Source organism: Zingiber officinale, chromosome 5B (genome assembly GCF_018446385.1).
Source record: "Zingiber officinale cultivar Zhangliang chromosome 5B, Zo_v1.1, whole genome shotgun sequence".
In the NCBI taxonomy this organism is placed as follows: Eukaryota; Viridiplantae; Streptophyta; class Magnoliopsida; order Zingiberales; family Zingiberaceae; genus Zingiber; species Zingiber officinale.
Window position 1 is genome coordinate 103,655,813 of NC_055995.1, and position 18,540 is coordinate 103,674,352.

Sequence of the window (18,540 nt, forward strand, 5' to 3'; positions counted from 1 at the left end):
AACCACGCAGTGTAATAACTCCATAAGAAGAAGGAAACTACTCTAGCAATAGTAAACAGATAGTACTCCAACGATAACACATAACAAGCTACAAGTGCGGAATAGACTCAATTACAATCTCAACTTCATCATAGCATTAAGGAAAAAAGAAAAGGAAACTCTAAACAGGTAAGTTTTTAACAACTCCTTAGCAAACTCTTGATCTCTCCATAGTCCAGCCATCACACACCTTCATCACCACCACCACCTTGTCGCCTTCCTTTCATACTTTAGCTTTTCCTTTATCTGCAGTAGGAGGAAATGCAGTCTATAAGCATAAAGCTTAGTGAGCGCTATCTAACTCACAAAAACTCGATATGCATGTATATAGATAAAAAAACATGCTAAAACTGAATGCTAACATGTAAAGCTACTCATGCTCATACATAGCAAAAGAATTATACTAACTGAAATACTAAACATGCATAGCTAATCATGCTCATAAACCAATAAAGGAATCATACTAACTGAAATACTAAACATGTATAGCTAATCATGCTCATAAACCAATAAAACTATAACTGCATGCTGAAAGCAAATAAAGCTAAACATGCTGAATAATCTAATAGCAAGAAACAAATAAAACTACTACTGCATGCTTCAAATAACAAGAAACTAAACTTTCTAATTCTAAACATATTTGAAGCTTGTTTCATTTGTTTCAAAACTTATACTTTAATACTTCAAAATAATAATAAACTTCTTTTTGGGCCCGACATTGTACCAATTTGCGCGCATTCTTAATAAGAATCGAGGTAGCTAATCCCGAAACTACTAAGATACTTCTAGGCGATATTGTGCCTAGCGGCGTTCTAGGAGGCCACCCTTTGGACCTTGTGTCCTGGACCTTGTGTCCGGTACATGCCATTAAAAGTAAAATACTTTCTTTTTTAACTATAACTTCTTTATACTTGCCCTTACTTGGCATTTAAGCAAACACCTTGTGTGCGCTTTTGATATTCCACTTCTGGAATTAAGATCAAATTAAAGCCTTGGTCTTTCTTCGCTTATAACTTCTCATATTAGTCCAATAGCAAAGGACTAAAAATAGGAATCAATACTGCTCATGTTAAACTGATAGCAAAGGAAACTGTACGTCTAATAGCAATAGAAAAGAAGTCTGCTCATGCTTACAAATAGCTAAGGAAAAGCTAGAAAAAGAAAACTGCTCTTCTATTAGCAATGTAAAATAAATCTGCTCATTCTAATTAATTCCAACAAAGTGGAACATAAGGAAAGGATGATTTCTGCTACAATCAAAAGTTACCACATGATATAACAAAAGCATATGTTGTTCATGTCCAGTTAATGGCATACAAACCTATTCTGCAAAGTTAACATAGAATGATATACTTAAACACATGCTATTCTCAAATCTCCAACTATCTCAATGCTGTACTGTATAATCTGAAAGCAAAGAAAAACAGATCGAAGCTTAACAGAAAATCTGCATACAAAACTAAGTTTCTAAAAGCTTCCTCGGCAATTCGGAAGACACAAGCAGCAACAACTAACTCCTATAGCAAAGTATGAGTAGCAGTAACAATGTAATTGGTCACCTCCTATTACCTTAGCCTGTTTAGTGAAGCAAAACTAATTAACAAAATCAAAACTCTACCCACATTTCATACACTGCCATGGTCGACACTAAAAGGAAGGATCGTGAACAAGACTTTAGTGCAACCTATCTATCCAAGATTCCTCATCCAGTGCACGAAGAAACATCACAATGAAAAGCCATGTTAAACACCATCTCAAACTCGTCCAAATCTGAAAAACTAAACCAAGATCCGAAATGCTAAAATAACAACTAACGAATCTAGGGCTATTCCTGCTCGGCGAGAAAGCAAAGAAGAAAAGCGAAATCGCGGAACAACTCCTACTGCAGGTGAGTAGCAACTCACCTCGCCGTTCTTGGACTTACAACCGAAAAGGGGTAGCTTCTAATGCTGCTAGGGTTTCGGATAGCTTGGATTTCGGCTCTTCTTCGTGCTCACAAGCTCTCCTCAACGATGGTGGTCGCACACGGGTGAAGACCGGCCGGAAAAAGCCTAGCTCCGTCGCCCTTTTTGCCCGAACAGCGAAGTCGCCGCCGCCGTTCGCGAGAGAGGAGGAGAGGTTCGGGTGAGAAAAATTTAGGGTTCGGGAAAAACTTAAACCTCTTCTTATAACTAAGATTTTTATTAATTACTATACCTTAAATATAATCTATTCTTTCCTTAATTAACAAAACTCGTTGGCACAGCTGGTCAACCGAGTTTTAACCAAATCAAAGGTCTCGGCTTCAATCCCTCAGCCGCGCACTTTTTCTCAATTTATTCCCTAATCATTAACTATGCTATAAACTTAGTTCTCACCATATAAGGTTAACAAAACCATGTAGCTGGGCCGGTTTTGCTTGGGTCAGTCCGACCCGAGGTCGTGGGTTCGAATCTCACCTTCAACGTTTTTTCAAACTTCTTTCTTTTTGTAACCCTACTAAACGACCTCCAAAAATTACATAAAAATACTCTAAAAATCTCTAGAATATTTTAAAAGTATTTCCAAATATTTTTATAGACTTTTAGAACTTGAAATAGGGAAAATTGGGTCGTTACATTTTGACTCTATCTTAACTTGGGTTGATCACACCAAAAGGGGGAGATTGTTGGAACCTCAAGGTTGTTTTGGTACGATCAACAAGTTAAATTAGGTCCTGCGTGTTTCTAACCCTGTGACTAAGGGTGCAGGAGCTTAGGAGCATAGGTAGTCGAGCGGAAGACGCAGCTAGCGAGAAGGACGGCACCCTGTGCGTCCGAGGGACGAGGCGCTGCGGAAGAGTACACCGGCGGACGAGAAGGAAGCGCGCGGTGGTTCCGAGGGATGAAAGCCGGAGCGGAAGATTGCTCGGGGAGCAAGAGACGCAGTTACCGAGAAGGTCGACGACCGAGGGATGAAGACTTCGGATGAGTACGCTGGTGGACGAGAAGGAAACACGCGGCAATTTCGAGGAACGAGAAGCCAGAGGAAAGCATGCTCGAGAAGACCGGAAGTTGGGTTCGGGTGAGCCCTTTTCCGGATTGCCGAGATCACCCAAGTGACCGGATCTGGAGCGGAAGAATCGGATTGAGGCGGGACTGAACCAAAGAAGAGGTCCCGGATGAAAAAGTCAATGCCTGTTGACTTTGGGCTCCAGGGCGCCCGGAACCCTTCCGGGCGCCCGGACCTTGAAAATTGACCAGATCGAGCTTTGGCTCGATCTGAACGTTGGGGGAAAAAATTTATCCCCCCCAGGGCGTCCGGAACCCTTTCAGGCGCCCCAACCAAGGCTATAAATATAGCCTTCGTCCAGAAGCTTTCAATCAATTCAGAACTCACGCATTTCTTTCAAACACTTGTACGCTTTCTGTAGTTAGCTTCTGTTATGCGCTTCAACTTTGTAAGACGCTTCTCCGCCTGAAGGAGAAATTCTAGTGCGATCATCTTTCTTGGATTAACAACCTCCCCGGTTGTAACCAAGTCAAAACCTAGTGCCTCGTTTTCTTTTCTGATCTTAGTTTATTGCTTTGATTCTTTTTACAAGTGTTAGTTTAAGAGTTTGAGAAGGGTGTTTGTGTTTTGATTTTTGCAGGGCTATTCAACCCCCCGTTCTAGCCGGCCCAACGGTCCCACATTGGTTTCATGCAATTCAAGAGTGGAGAACAGTTCTTCTAAACTACTTACCTCCAGGTCTTTCGAAATGTAGTAGGCGTCGACGATTAATGTCCATTCTGAAGTTTTGGTAAACGCATTGAGTGCATACCGTATTGTGTCCCGATTTGTAACCGTTTCTCCGAGGTTCTTGAGACCAGTGACTAGTTCTTTTACCTTCGCGTGTAAATTAGCTACCTTCTCACCTTTTTCCAGACGTATGTTCATCAGCTTGTTCCGGAGGAAGTCTCTTCTAGCGAGCTTTGCTTCGGACGTGCCTTCGTAGAGTTCCGGGAACTTCTCCTAGAGTTCTTTAGCGGATGAATAGCTTCCGATGTGGTTAACCTCTTGAGGCGGCAACACGCTCAGTAGGTGATATTCCGCACGGCTGTTTGCTACAGACTCATTCTGCTCCTTCTTTGTCCAGTGGCTTTCTTCTTTTTCTTCTCCGTCTTGATTCATCGGAGATACAACACCATACTTCATAATAGACCGAATTTCAAAATCAGTTCTTAGGAATACCTCCATACGTCGCTTCCAGTCTGCGAAGTCCCCATCGAATTTTGGTGGAACGATGCTTGGTCCGGCCATCTTGTTGCTTCGATCGGCGATTAATCCTCCTGAAGCGCCTTGCTCTGATACCACTTGTTGGTCCCTTTGGAGGCCGGCAAGAGGGGAGGGGTGAATTGCCCTACAAAAATTAAACACAACACCTTTCTCGGATATTCAACTAATTAACAGACACTTGTAATAAAAAATAAGAGACTAAATTAAAAGATCAGACACAAGAGGGTTTACTTGATTTGCAATCAGAGGATTGCTAATCCAAGGCAAAGATGGTGCACTATCTGATTCTCCTCTGGGCGTAGTAGCTTCTTACAGCATTGACAGTACAAAAGAATAGAAAGCATAGAAAAAATTGAATTACTAGTGAGTTGAATGATCTGTGCAAACCAGTGCTATATTTATAGCACTGGTCAGGGCGCCCCGAAGGGGTTCCGGGCGCCCTGGAGGGGATAAAACTTTATCGCCTAACGTTCAGATCGAGTTTGACTCGATTTGGTCAACATCTTCGGTCCGGAGGGGTCCGGAGGGGTCCGGGCGCCCTGGTCAACTCCGGGCGCCCCGGACCCCAAAAGTCAACTTTGGTTGACTTTTTCCGTCCGGTCGCTCTGCTTCGATTCAGCTCGTCTCAGTCCGTGTCTTCAACTCCGGCTCCACTAGCTTGGGTGATCTTGGCCATCCGGAATAGGGCTCACCCGAACCCAAGTTCCGGCCTTATCCTCGAGCACCCTTCCTTCCCGGTTTCTCATCCCTCGAACGCCGCGCACGTTCTTCTCGTCCACCGGTGTACTCTTCCGAGGTCACCTCGTCCCTCGGACGCACCGAGCCCGTCGGCTCTCTTCCCGTGCCGTCCTTCTCGCTAGCCGCGTCTTCCGCTCGACTTCCTATGTTCCTAAGCTCCTGCACACTTAGACACAAGGGTTAAACAAACGCAGGACATAACTTAGCTTGTTTGATCACATCAAAACACCTTGGGATTCCAACATTAACAAGTAACGAGTATTTTATTTGAAGAGGCTAGTACCCGACTTCCGAGGTTGTCGTTAAACAAATCCAGGTGACCAATTCCGAGGTCTTGGCCCTGGTAAGACCAAGGTCTTTACCCTCATAGGACTAGTGGCTCGCTACCTTAGTTTCTATTAGGGAGCGCGCATTGGTACTAAGCCTAGGCCCAAGAGATTATTATTTTGAAGTATAAAAGTATAAGTTTTGAACAAATGGAATAAGTTTCCCATAAGTTTAAAAAAATCAGCAAGCTTAGCTCTTTTATTCTTACATGTTTAGATTTTCTTATTGCTATTAGATGAGCATGAGTAGCTTTACATGTTTAGTATTTAAGTCTGTTTGATGTCCTTACTATTAGATGAGCATGAGTAGTATTTCTTTTAAAGCATTCAGTTCTTAGATTTATTCCTGTTCACATGCTTATCTGAGTTTTGTGAGTTAGATAGCGCTTACTAAGTATTTTGCTTATAGTTGCATTTTCCTCTTACTGTAGATAAAGGGAAAGGAAAGCTATAGTGAAGGAAGGCGACAAGGAGGTGTGGATGGATGTGTGATGTCTGGACTATGGAAGCCTTGGGATCTTGCTTAAGAATTCATTAAGATTTTGTACTTAGACTGTTGGAATTTTTCTTTCATGTTGCTGGATTTGGTAATTGAATGTAAGTTTTAGAATTTTTCCATTAAAAGGGTTATGCACATTAGTTACATTATTTGAGTTGTATTATTGTTGCATGCATGTTCAGATTAATATATATAGTTTTAGTTGAGAACAAATGTTTGAGTAGAATGTTGAGATGAGTTATTTATGTTTTCCGCTGTTACTTATTATCTGTTTTGATTTTTTGAGAGTTTTAAGTACTGATAATTACATGTGAGCAACATTAGTTAAGTAAAGTTAATAGTCCAGTAGCGTCCCACCCTCACAGACTAATAGGGAGGAGGGTGGGGTGTTACAGATGCTCTGGCTGAATTCTAGGGGAGCATGTTTTCTAGGGTAGAGCCTAAGCTAATTCCATATTTTGAAAATCTAGTAAAATTGGAATTTGAAAATAATATTTTCCTAGAATTTTAAGCCATAAGATGATTTTGAAAACAAGTGAGCGAATGTATGAAACTGATTTGAAAATCAAAAACTATTCTACCCAACACATTCCTATTTACCTTCTAAGTGTACTGAACTCAAGTTCAGGTAAGGGTTTAGTGAAAATGTTGGCTAGATTTGACTTGGACTCAACATTGTTGAGTACAATTTCACCCTTAGCCACATGATCTCTTACAAAATGGTGTTTTACCTCTATATGTTTGGTCCTGGAGTGGTGAATTGGATTTTTTGTTAAGTTGATTGAACTTATATTGTCAATTAAAATTATTGTATTTTTGTATTCTAGCTGATAATATTTTAGTGTATGCATCATCCATAAAAGTTGGAAAGCACATTCTCTTAGTGCTATGTAAATTCTTTTAAAAGTTTAGTGTTAGTTAAGCCAAAAATTATGTCGTCAACATAGATTTGGGCAACAAAAATGTCTTTTTCTATGGTTTTGACAAATAGAGTCTGGTCTATTTGACCTTCATTGAAGCCTTTGGATATTAGGTAATTAGATAACCGTTCATATCATGCCCTAGGTGCTTGTTTTAGTCCATATAAGGCCTTTTTTAGTTTAAATACATGGTTTGGATGATCTAAATCTTCAAAACCTGGGGGTTGACCTACATATACCTCCTCTTTAATAAATCCATTCAAAAAGGCTGACTTGACATCCATTTGGTATAATCTAAATCCTTTATGTGATGCATAAGCCAGTAGCATTCTAATGGATTCAAGTCTAGCTACTGGTGCATAGGTTTCGTCATAATCTAAACCTTCAACCTGACTGAAACCTTTGGCTACTAGTCTGGCCTTGTTTCTAACTATTTCACCTTGATCATCCAATTTGTTCCTAAATACCCATTTGGTGTCAATTATGGACTTATCTATGGGTTTAGGTACAAGTTCCCAGACTTGGTTTCTTTCGAATTGTGCTAGCTCTTCTTGCATAGGAATGATCCAGTCTGGGTCAGGTAGGGCTTCTTCTATAGTCTTAGGCTCAATCTTTGAAATAAGGGCAATTTGACTTAGGTTTCTATACGAGGATCTAGTTCTAACTCCTAGGTTTGGATCACCCAAAATTTGGTCAGGTGGGTGAGACATACCTCTTCTTGTTGGTCTTGTATTTGTGTTAGGAGTTAGTTCCTCTGGTTTACTAGTGTTAAGTTGAATTTCATCATCTTCTATAATTCTTGAGTTAATGTCAATACTTTGATCTATATTTGGTAGATTATTTTCTTCATCAAATATTACATTAGTTGTTTCTTCAACTTTTAGGGTATTTTGATTATAGACTCTATAGGCCCTACTGGTTGTAGAGTACCCTAAAAAGATTCCTTGGTTTGATTTGGGTGTAAATTTTCCTAAGTAGTCTTTAGTGTTTAAAATATGAACTTTACATCCAAATACTTTTAAGTAGTTTAAGTTGGGAATTTTATTATAATAAATTTCATAAGGGGTTTTATTATAAAGTTTGTTAATTAGAATTCGATTTTGAATATAGTTTATCGTATTTATTGCTTCAGCCCAGAATTGATGATTTAGATTATATTCGTTTAGCATGGTTCTAGCGGCTTCTTGTAAGGTTCTATTTTTCCGTTCTACTAGCCCGTTCTGTTGGGGGGTTCTAGGGCATGAAAATTTGTGTTTGTATCTGTTGATTTTACAAAATTGGATAAATCTATGATTTTCAAATCCCCCCCCCCCCATGATCACTCCTAATCTTTTTAATTTTAGTATCTTTTTCATTTTCTGTTAATTTACAAAAATTACTAAAGACTTCAAAAGTTTCATCTTTTTGTTTTTAGAAATTTTACTCAGGTGAACCTGGAGTAATCATCAATTATAACTAAGCAATACTGGTTCTTGCTTAGTGACTTGGCCCCATGTGAATCAAATAGATCTAGGTGAAGGAGCTTAAGTAAAGAGTTAGTTCTTTCTAGATTGGTTGACTTGTGGGTTGACTTGGTTTGTTTTCCTTGTTGACAGGGATGGTAAATTGTATTTTCTAGATTTCTTAATTTGGGCAATCCTCTGACTAAGCCGTTTTGACTCATTTTCGAAATGAGTCTAATATGAGTGTGACCCAGTCTTCTATGCCACAAGTTGATTTCCTCTTGTTGTGTCAAGAGACACTTTATTGAGGGTAGGTCAATTGTATAGATGTTATTTTTCCTAAGTCCTTTAAGTCTGATTTTGGGGTTGCCAACGTTTTCAATTAAGCATCCAGACTTATCAAAGGTAACTAGGTATCCACTATCACATAACTGGCTAATACTCAATAGATTGAAATTAAAATTTTCAACTAATAGAACTTTTTGAATGACAAAATTGGAGTTAAGTTCGATATTACCTTTTCCGATTACCTTAAGTTTACCGTCATTGCCGAACGCAACTGACCCTAGGTTTTTCAGTTTGAGCTTAGTGAACTTCAACCTATCTCCAGTCATATGTCTGGAGCATCCACTATCTATCATCCATTGATCCAATTCCTACACATAAAATAGTTGATTTGGATTTAATGGATTAAAAGATGGTTTGATTGAAATAGGCTCTCTATTTTTTGTTTCACTCGTACTAGGTTTTCAATAGTTATTAGGTTGGTTAAATTGAAAAATATTTTAAGTTGATACAAATTTATTATTATTAATTCAAGTTGATAGGTTAATTACCAAACAGGTTAATTTTGAAAAATATTTTAAGTTTTTTTAAGTTTTGAAAAAATAATTTTAAGTTAATTAAGTTTTGAAAAATAATTTTAAGTTAATTAAGTTTTAAAAAAAAAATTTAATTTGACATCGAATTTTGAATTTTAATTCTGATTTTGAATTTGAGTTTAAATTAATTTTAATTACGAATTTAATTTTGAGTTAATTTTAATTACGAATTTAATTTTGAGTTAATTTTAATTAGTCATCTCACCCGATCTAAATTTTCAATCAGGGGATCCTATAATTTTTGTGAGATGAATTAGTTTCAATTTAAGGGTTTTGTTTAACTTTGTGTTAGATTCAGGTTTAGCTTTGGGTTCAACAAGTAGGCGTTCTTTGGATAAACTTCTGGGCTATGGTGAGTCACAAGGACATCATTAAAGTAACCATGCCTTCGAGGTTTTCCAAATAGTCCTACCCATTGAACTTAGTACAAAACCTTGGTCTAACTGGTTAGGATTCATAAAGGGTAGCTTCGGTCAGTTCCACTTAGCCAAATGCACCAGGTCGAAGCCATATCTTCCTAGACATGCGATGACTAAGTTTCCCCAACGTACTATCATCCAATATTTCACCAGTACCGTGGGTCAAGTTAAACCTAGCCCATTTTAATCCAACCTTAATTACCCGACCGGGTAGTATACTCTTGTTTACCCTTATCGGGTGAATTAATTTCGGAGGTGCCAACTATTCTGGAGCCTACCTTTGGATTTTAATTTATTTAAATTTTAAGTTTAGTTTAACTTTTAAGTTTATTTAGTTTTAATTTTAGTTTAATTCAATTTATCTTTATTGTTTTTCTTCTAGCTCCCCCTGGATCATAGCCTCGATATGGTTTATCGAGGTAATGTATTTGATCCTTAGGGACCCAATATTGTCCAAGTCCAACTTGATTGATCAGGTTGGACTTGGGGACTCATGCTTGGACCATTTTTCTATTTGTTCTTTGTATAAATGATAAATATGATTTATATTTCTTTTTCGATTTGAATCCTAGTCCAGTTCTATTGTAGATTGCCCTTTGTGTTCCAAGAATTAGGTCAAGGTTCTTGGAACCCAAGGAGAATCGTTCTAACGTTTTCTCCAGATCCTTGACCTGAGTTTTCGGGCTGGAATTATCTTCCTCAAGTTTTTGGACTTGAATCGAGTTTCCAGTCTGAACTGGTTCAGTCAAAGATTCGGAGTTAGTCACTTCTTTAAGGACAGCTACTTCCTTTAGAAGTGATTTAATTCTAAGATTAGACTTAGCTAATTTTCGTAACAAGTAATTAACTAGATTATTTAGTCGAGGGATACTTATAGAGGGATCGGACCCTTCGGAAACAGATACGGATCCGTGGATTCTTTCCAATTCTGCTTCCGACTCGCTCTCGCTCTCGGACACATCGATCTGGTCTCAGGCCATCAGGGCAAGAAGGCTCATCTGTTCGAGCTCGTCGTCGGTATCCTCTTCTAAAGATTCTTCAAAGGTTGCTTTTAGTACCTTCTTCTTTCTTTGCTTCTTTGCATCCTTCTGATTGGGGTAGTTGGTCTTGATATGCCCCTTCTGGTTGCACCCATAACAGATTACCTCAAACTTGACCTTTGAGCTGGGTTGAATTTCCTTTGATTGTACGACTTTCTTTAGGTCTTTCTTGTTGAACCCCTTCTTCTTATTGTAGAGCTTCTTCACCAAGTTCACGAGTTCAGTTGTTAGTTCGTCGTCTTCATCGTCTGAGTCTGATTCTGGTTCCGAATCTGGCTCGGTTCTTCGTCATGATCTTTGTTATCGTGTTCTACTGGTACCTGCAAGAAAAGCTACACCTTTCTCGGGTGGTTGTGTATTAGTCTGCTCATGGGGTTCAAATTCAAAAAATAATTCATCTAATCTAATGGAAGATAAATTCTTGGAGACTTTGTAGGCATCTACCATTGATGCCCACAATGTGCTCCTCGAAAAAGCATTAAGTACGTACCTTATGATGTCCCTGTTCTCGACCTTTTGTCCGATCGCGTGGAGGGAGTTTAGGATGTCTTGTATACGAGCGTGAAGTTGACTGGCCGTCTCGTCTTCCTGCATTTTTAGATTATACAGTTTATTAAACAAAAGATCACGCTTACTTACTTTGGTTTCGGAGGAGCCCTCGTGCAGTTCAATTAATTTCTCCCACAACTCCTTTGCAGTTGAGAACGGACCAACTCTATTGAGCTCCTCCTTGGTCAGTCCGCACTGGAGGGTACAGGTAGCTCTTGCATTAGCTTCCACCTTCTTCATTAGGGTCGGTTCCCATTTTTCGCAGGGTGTTGGCGTGCCATCTTCATCGGTTGGTAGTTGAAGTCCGGTCTTGACGATCATCCAAGTTTCGAATTGGATTTCAAGAAATTTTCTATGCGTCCCTTCTAGTATCCGAAATCTTCTCCGGTGAAAAGTGGGGGACGAACGGTGCTATAACCCTCTTGTTGGGCCATTGAAACCTTGCGTGGCAAAAACAAAGAAAAATTGTTCCAAGACTAAGTCTTGGATTAGTAGTGTGGGAGAGAAAAGAAAATATTGCGAACTCGATTGGTGTTGCACCTGATTCAAGCAAAACCGATTCGTAAAAAGAATTAGAATGTAGCTACAAAGCTAATTCCAATTGACTCCGAAAAGATTAAAAAGACCACGTAAAATTGCTTTGAATGGTGGTTGCACCAATTCAAAATGACCCCGCTTTGATACCAATTGTTGGATCGAAAGCGCTAGAGGGGGGGTGAATAGCGCTCGTGGCTATTTCGTTTGTTTCGGAATCGTAAAACAATCGAGTAGATAAACGCAGCGGAAAAATAAAGGAGCACACGCTAACACAAGTTGGTTACTTGATTCGAAGCCTGTGGCGACTCCTACTCCAAGGCCCGCGATCGTTGATCGCTTCCGGTGGGCAACAACTATAAGCTCGAAAGTTGTTATTACAAACTAAGTACAATGTAAAAGCAGTAAACAAACTTTATACTGACAATAAAATACTGAAAGCTGAAGCTCTGAGTCGTCGGGATCTCGTTGCAGCACTTCGGGATCATCTTGTAGGCAGCTGGTAGCAGAAAGATCGCTTGAAAGAACTTGTTCTGAGCTGCTGTTCGAAGTCCCCTTATAAACAGTGCTGGAGGCGTCTCCAAGGCTGTCCGAGGCGCCTCCAACGAGTCGATTCAGCCGCGTAGATCAGCGCAGACTCCTTCTGCGCTTATCCTCCTCAAGGTGCCTTAAAGGCCCGTCCAAGGCGCCTTGAACCCCAGCTCCAAGGCGCCTTCAAGTCCATCTAAGGCGCCTCCAGCGCTTCTGGACAGCTGGCATCGGCTAGCACCCGAGGCACCTCAGACACTGTTCATCCGAGGTCTAAATTGCTCCTTTGTTCCTGCAAATTGTATTAGTCACAAAAACAAACCCTGTAAAACAAAGTTAGTACAGAAATAATATGATCGATATACTTGACAGTCGTCGGACTGTCCGGGTCTGACTTTGGATTTCCAACCGGAAATCCTAGGTCGACCCGATGCCTACTGTTCCCTCAACGGGGAACGCGTCCTCACCTACTCCACTTAGGAGATTTACCTGTTGCTAGTGCGATCCTCCAGATCGACTGGACTTTTGTTTAGCGTTCGAAGCTTCCAGGCTTTCTGCTGGACTTCCGCTTCCCGGTTGGTCCAGTCTTTCACTTGGTTCGCGACACCAGGACTTTCCACCTAGGGTTACCCCCCTAGGAGTTTTGCCTGAAGCTCCCGCCTCGCCAAGACTTTCCGCATAGGGTTACCACCCCCTATGACCTAGGGTTACCACCCCTTAGGGTTTTCAACCTGCCTAACCGCAGCTAGGACTTTCCTGAAATACTTAATTAAGTGCATTATATCACAAGACAACTTAACTTTGAATTTCTTTGCCATTATCAAAACAACGGTCGATCGTCGGATGCTTCCCGTACCAACAATTACTTGCTTTGACTGCTGTCTATTCATGTTTCTTATTGAGTATACTAACTTCATGTAGCATACCTGATTTATGTTATATATATATAATGACTGTTGCATTGTTCACATCATGTCATTGCATGCATCGCCGATGACCTTGGCTCCCTTGTGGTTGAGACGGTCATTGGCCTGGGCCGCACGCTCGGCCACTCATGGGTAGTGGTAGCTGGAGCGTGCCGCTTGTCCTGTCGTGCACCCCACTAGCACACTCATGGGTAGTGGTAGCTGGAGTCGTGGGCAACATGGACCTCGTCGCAGACGTAACTATTCAACTACTATGCAACTGTCCATCCGGTCTCTCGAGAGTAGTGGAGGCATTTGGGTGGTACAATTGTCATCGATCCGGCCTCTCAACCATACAGGGGTCGTGGTGCAGAGAGGCGGGCGGGGTGACCATCCGTGCATATGCTATTTTCTGTTATATTTGCTTATGTTGTTATATGTTTACTTATACAGTTCTGTTATCTCATACCTGTTATATATATGCTTGGACACTGATTACTTTGACAATATACCTTACATGTCATCTGGGTAGTTGTGAGCAGTACTATAGCAGTTATGTTACCTCAGACCTTATACTAGCCTAGGTTATGAAATCAGGTATAGATATGTACTTTGATTACACAGTAGTATCTGCTATTTATCTTTCCGAGACTGTATCCTGTTGTATTCCTGGCTATTTATGTTACTCATGCACTATCTATTTCCTTACTCGCTGAGTCTTCATACTCACCACCCTATACATTGGTAATTTCACCAGGTAGCCGATAGTGATGCCAGTACACTTGGGGGATCCCGACTGCCAGTCCCACGTCGCTTCCGAGGACGGATTTCCGATTTTGTTTAGCTTTCTGGTTGTGAGTTGAACTTTTGAACTTGGTATTGTAATAACCCTTGTGGGGACTTGAAGTTATTCTGTGATTGGTTTTGCTTTGTCGAGGAGTCAAGCCGGGCTGGCCCGTGGTGAGTTCTTTTGGTATTTTTGGTGTTTGTTGGTTGTTTTCCGCTGTGTTTGATTTACCAACCGAGTGGGCTGCCTATTATCTGCGTGGTTGTGATTTGTTCTAGCGCAGTTGGCTATATTTTGCATATGTTTTTATCTGTTAGCTATGTATACTGGTTCATTTATCACCGCTACAGGAGAGGTGTTGTCCGATTTTCGTCGGATGACATCACTCTCGGGGCGTGACACCATGAGTAGACTAGCGGAGCCTAACAGAACAAACTACACACACCCTGAGTGTTGTGTCACTACCCATGCAGTGGTCACTATGTGTGCAGGCCATGTAGTTGGTGATGTGTCATGCAGGATGGTGCATGATGCTACAACATGTCAATTATAAACATATCCTCATCCATAATATATGAGCCAAAAAGGTAAACGTATATATAACAATGATATAAGCAATATAAATCCAAGAACACATATCAAGTATGTCTAGCAACTAATCCAGTATACAGAAGCACTATATATATCTATCTCAATGAATATAGATACACATGGCAAGAGATAAGAGCATACAAATCTAATGTATAGCAGCTAACAGTAAAAGCATGTAACAGGTATCAAATAAGCTAAAATCAGAGAAGTGATAAATCTACCAATTGCCACTAGTTATATATATATACTACACATATCATAAGATACTATCAAAGAGATAAGTCAAAGGGTATCCACCTCAAATAGAAGATTTAATCAAGCCAAATCCAACGTCGAGACGCTCGTCTAGAATCAGAGTCCTGCGTCAAACAATATATATGATTTTATTTATCTAAAATTCAAAAGAATTAAATAGCTAAATAAAATCCCCAAAACTAATTTAGGGAAATCCTAATCGACACAAACATCAATTTACCTAAATTAAATCCAATAATTAATTAAGGCTAGTTACCTAATCCCTAATCATCCATTAGATTAGAAGTCCAAACCTAAATCAATCTACACATGAACTAGTTACAACATCAAATTTAAACCATGATCTACCACATGTTCCATTACCCTACACCTTACCTAAATTCGCAGCCAAAGATCGTTGCTGCCAGGAAAGGTAGTTGTTGCTGGAATCCAACACTACAAGAAAAAAGTCTAACAACAACAATTTTTCACCGTTGTCGTAACCCCTTTAGAACTGTTGTTAAAAGTCATGTTGTTAAAGGAGGTACTCAATGACAATAGTTTAAAACTGGTGTCTTTGAAAGCGAAGACAATAGTTTTACAACGGTAAAAAATCGTTGTCTTTTTTTAGATAAAAACAAAAAAAATAATATAAAATTTTCTAGTATTATAAATCATTTAAAATATAAAATTTGAAAATACAATTTAATATATAATTTTCCAACATTAAAAAAATAATATTTACAACATTCTAAAGAAATTTTATAAGCAACTAACATAATAACAAGTACCGACACTAATAAAACAAAGGTAGACCAATATAACAACATGATATTTTCTACTTAGATGTCGATGAAGAGGTGGCACTGTAGCTCCCATTACTCCTTAACCTGCTAAAGTCTCCATTTTTTCAGCTTTCCAACATTCTTCCCAGTACAATTGAGGACTCATGCTCAAATAAATATATATATTACAAATTAGAAACCATAATTGAATACCTAATAGATTGATATAAAGTCTTGCTGGTGTAACTTCTTAAGCTTTTGTAAATTTATTTCAACCCCTCTTTGGCTTCAACACATGGCATGAAAAGTGTAAAACCATGAATACGATTCTAAATTTAATAACTATAAACATCAATAAAGGGCTAGTAGTTTAGAAAATCTATAACTTATCATAGCTTGCTAGTCGTTCTGTGCCGATTCTTGCCAACTCTAATACCAATATGTCTGGAAAAATAGTCAAAGGACTACATAACATTATGATCAAAATACTCTAATATAAAGAGTACGAGAGAACATAACTATGTATTATCGAGGAAATGAAATAAAAAAAAGAGAAACCTTCTCATGAACAGATAAACTAGTATGACCATGGCTCCATCTTGTACTGTGTACATTACCAACCCGAACATCAAAACCACTATCTGCAATGATGAAATCTAGTGACTACTTAAATGAATTTATGAACTATATGTCTCCACCCTACTGACATGAGAAGACAAAAGAACAATAACCTGAAAATAACATGAACGAATGTTCAAATTTGGGAGACATCCACATCAAAAGGATTTGAGTTAATACCTGAAAAGACCATGTTGGAGGAAAACCGGAGGGTCATGTCTTTCTTTCAAAGTATTTTTCCCATGATGAACATGTTGAATGGACAAAAGATAACCATCTTTGGTCTCAACCTGCAATTTTCACTAGTCCATCGGCAATTAGAGTTGTGTTTCGGGAAACCAAAGAAAAGCATTTTTTGTATGCTAAACCATCAAGCTAGATAGTATCATCAAAAGAATCACTTAATTTTGTGCTAACTAATCATATTCATATAAGTATAATGGAAAAACTAATAACATAGCAACGTTAAATAATGTAAGGTAACAAGCGGTTAAGTTTCAATGATAAACAACAAATTGTCATTATTTTCATATATTACTTTATTGAAGCGGTTATTTCTTAATTGGATGCTACATATTTTAATCTTGTTAGATGTGTTTCATGCATTATTTCTAACACATGCCTAGTGCCAAAACCAATGGTCATAGCTAAAGAGTTTCCCATAAATTATATGCCTATGTAATCATAAAAAATTAGAGCACATTATCATTATTGCTAAAAAAAATAGAGAAAAGCAATAATTTTCCCACACCAAAAATGGAGGAAGTTTGCTAAAGGTTAAAGCTAGTGCCAATAATTTTCCCACACTAGAAACAAAATAATAGAACAAAGCAACTTAAAAGTGCAAGTGCATAGAATAGAAGCAGCATTCACTAGTTACTATAATAACAATAAAACAAACAAAATAGAGAAAAATCCAAACATTTGTAACTTCTGCTCTGCTCTGTTTTTTGATATGTCTTTTGGACGTTAAAAGTTAATTGTGTTATACAGGTTCTTGATCATTAAGCTCAATCTACTGCTTACCATCCACATTGATCGAACAAGGTAATAAAGCAAAGCTATTGCGGAGAAGATGGAAGCTCTTGATGAGAACAGAGCAGATGTATTCGCAAAGGCGGAGGACGATGTAGGTGGCAATGCCACCGATGATGTCGTACGTAATTGAGTAGGTGAGGAGTATCAAAATGATGGTGATGAAGGCGGAGATGGCTCTTCCCTCATGTTCTCCCATTCCACCTCCACTACCATCTTCATCATCAGCACGCCCCCAACACCAGCGGCAGCCCCATCGCCCAAGCCGGAATCGATGCCAGAAGTGGCATCAAGAAGAAAAATAGCACGAAGTTGCCCGCCACCGTCAGGGCCATCATCCATGTCCTTCCCCCTTCCTTTATCCTCATCGATGAGTGATTTCAGTGTTCCCAACTGCGAGCCTGCAACAAACTACGACGGAAGGGCCCATGCTGGATCGGTAGGTCACCGTGGCCAGGATACGCTTCTCTTCCTCCCCTATCGCTACTCCAGGTTGAGCAGCGAACGGCCGCTGCAAGAAGCCCGCCTCGCGAGCAGCCCACCTCACGAGCGTTCTAGGCTCCGTGAAGACAAAGGCAGTGAATATTTTGGTGATGAAGAGAGGAAGAGGGGAAGAGGAATCGTTTGGCGATGGAGACGAAGGCGCTTGGTAAAGTTTGGGCTTGAACGGGTTTTGGGTTTTAGGTTTTAGGTCTAAGGAATAGAACTTTGAACGGGTTTTAGGTTTTAGGTCTAAGGAATAAAACTTAAGAAAAACAAATATAGGAAAAGAAATAAAATAAGTATAAAAATCTTTCATAAACAAAAACCAAAATCATTGTCATAAGTCATAGTGTATGATTTAAAAATTCATAAATTTTTAATAATATTATATTTATTAAGTAAAATAAATTAAATTTATTAAGTTTAAGTTTGCACGTTGTTAAAAGAATATGTATGCAAGAAAAAAATAATAATTTTTTCAAGATAATGTCATTATCTTAGATGTCAAAATATGTCTATAGATAACAATTTAATAAAACTATTGTTATTACTAAGTAACGTTAATAGACAACGATTGACTAAAGTCGTTGTCGTAAGCCCGAAAAAATAAGCTCATAGACAACAGTTTTAAAAATGTGTTGTCTTTAACATACATAAGACAAGGCTTATTTAAAAACCGTTGTCATTTTAAAAAAAATGCCAACAACAATGGTTTTCCATAAAACTATTGTTAAATGGAAAACGACTACAATTTTTTGAAAAGACCGTTATCTATTGAGTGTTGTTGAATCCCAAATTTCTTGTAGTGCAAGAAAGCCCACAGAACAACACCTCCCTACTGGATTCCACCCTACTATTCGAATCAAGAAGAGGAGATCATGAATTCAACCAAGCATTTTAATAACAACCAAATTCAAGAAAACAATCTACTCATCTTACCTCTTTCTTTCC

The 18,540-nt window shown here is 39.0% G+C and overlaps 1 long non-coding RNA gene across 1 annotated transcript; it reads right to left on the reverse strand.

Moving 5' to 3' along the window:
• Positions 1 to 232: 232 nt before the first annotated feature.
• LOC121987705 lies at positions 233 to 17,784 on the reverse strand. Its single transcript, XR_006113696.1, has 4 exons — positions 17,098 to 17,784; positions 16,252 to 16,361; positions 14,732 to 14,793; positions 233 to 285 (listed from the first exon to the last, which is right to left on the reverse strand). It is a non-coding gene; the product is annotated as an uncharacterized LOC121987705 (long non-coding RNA).
• Positions 17,785 to 18,540: the final 756 nt, after the last annotated feature.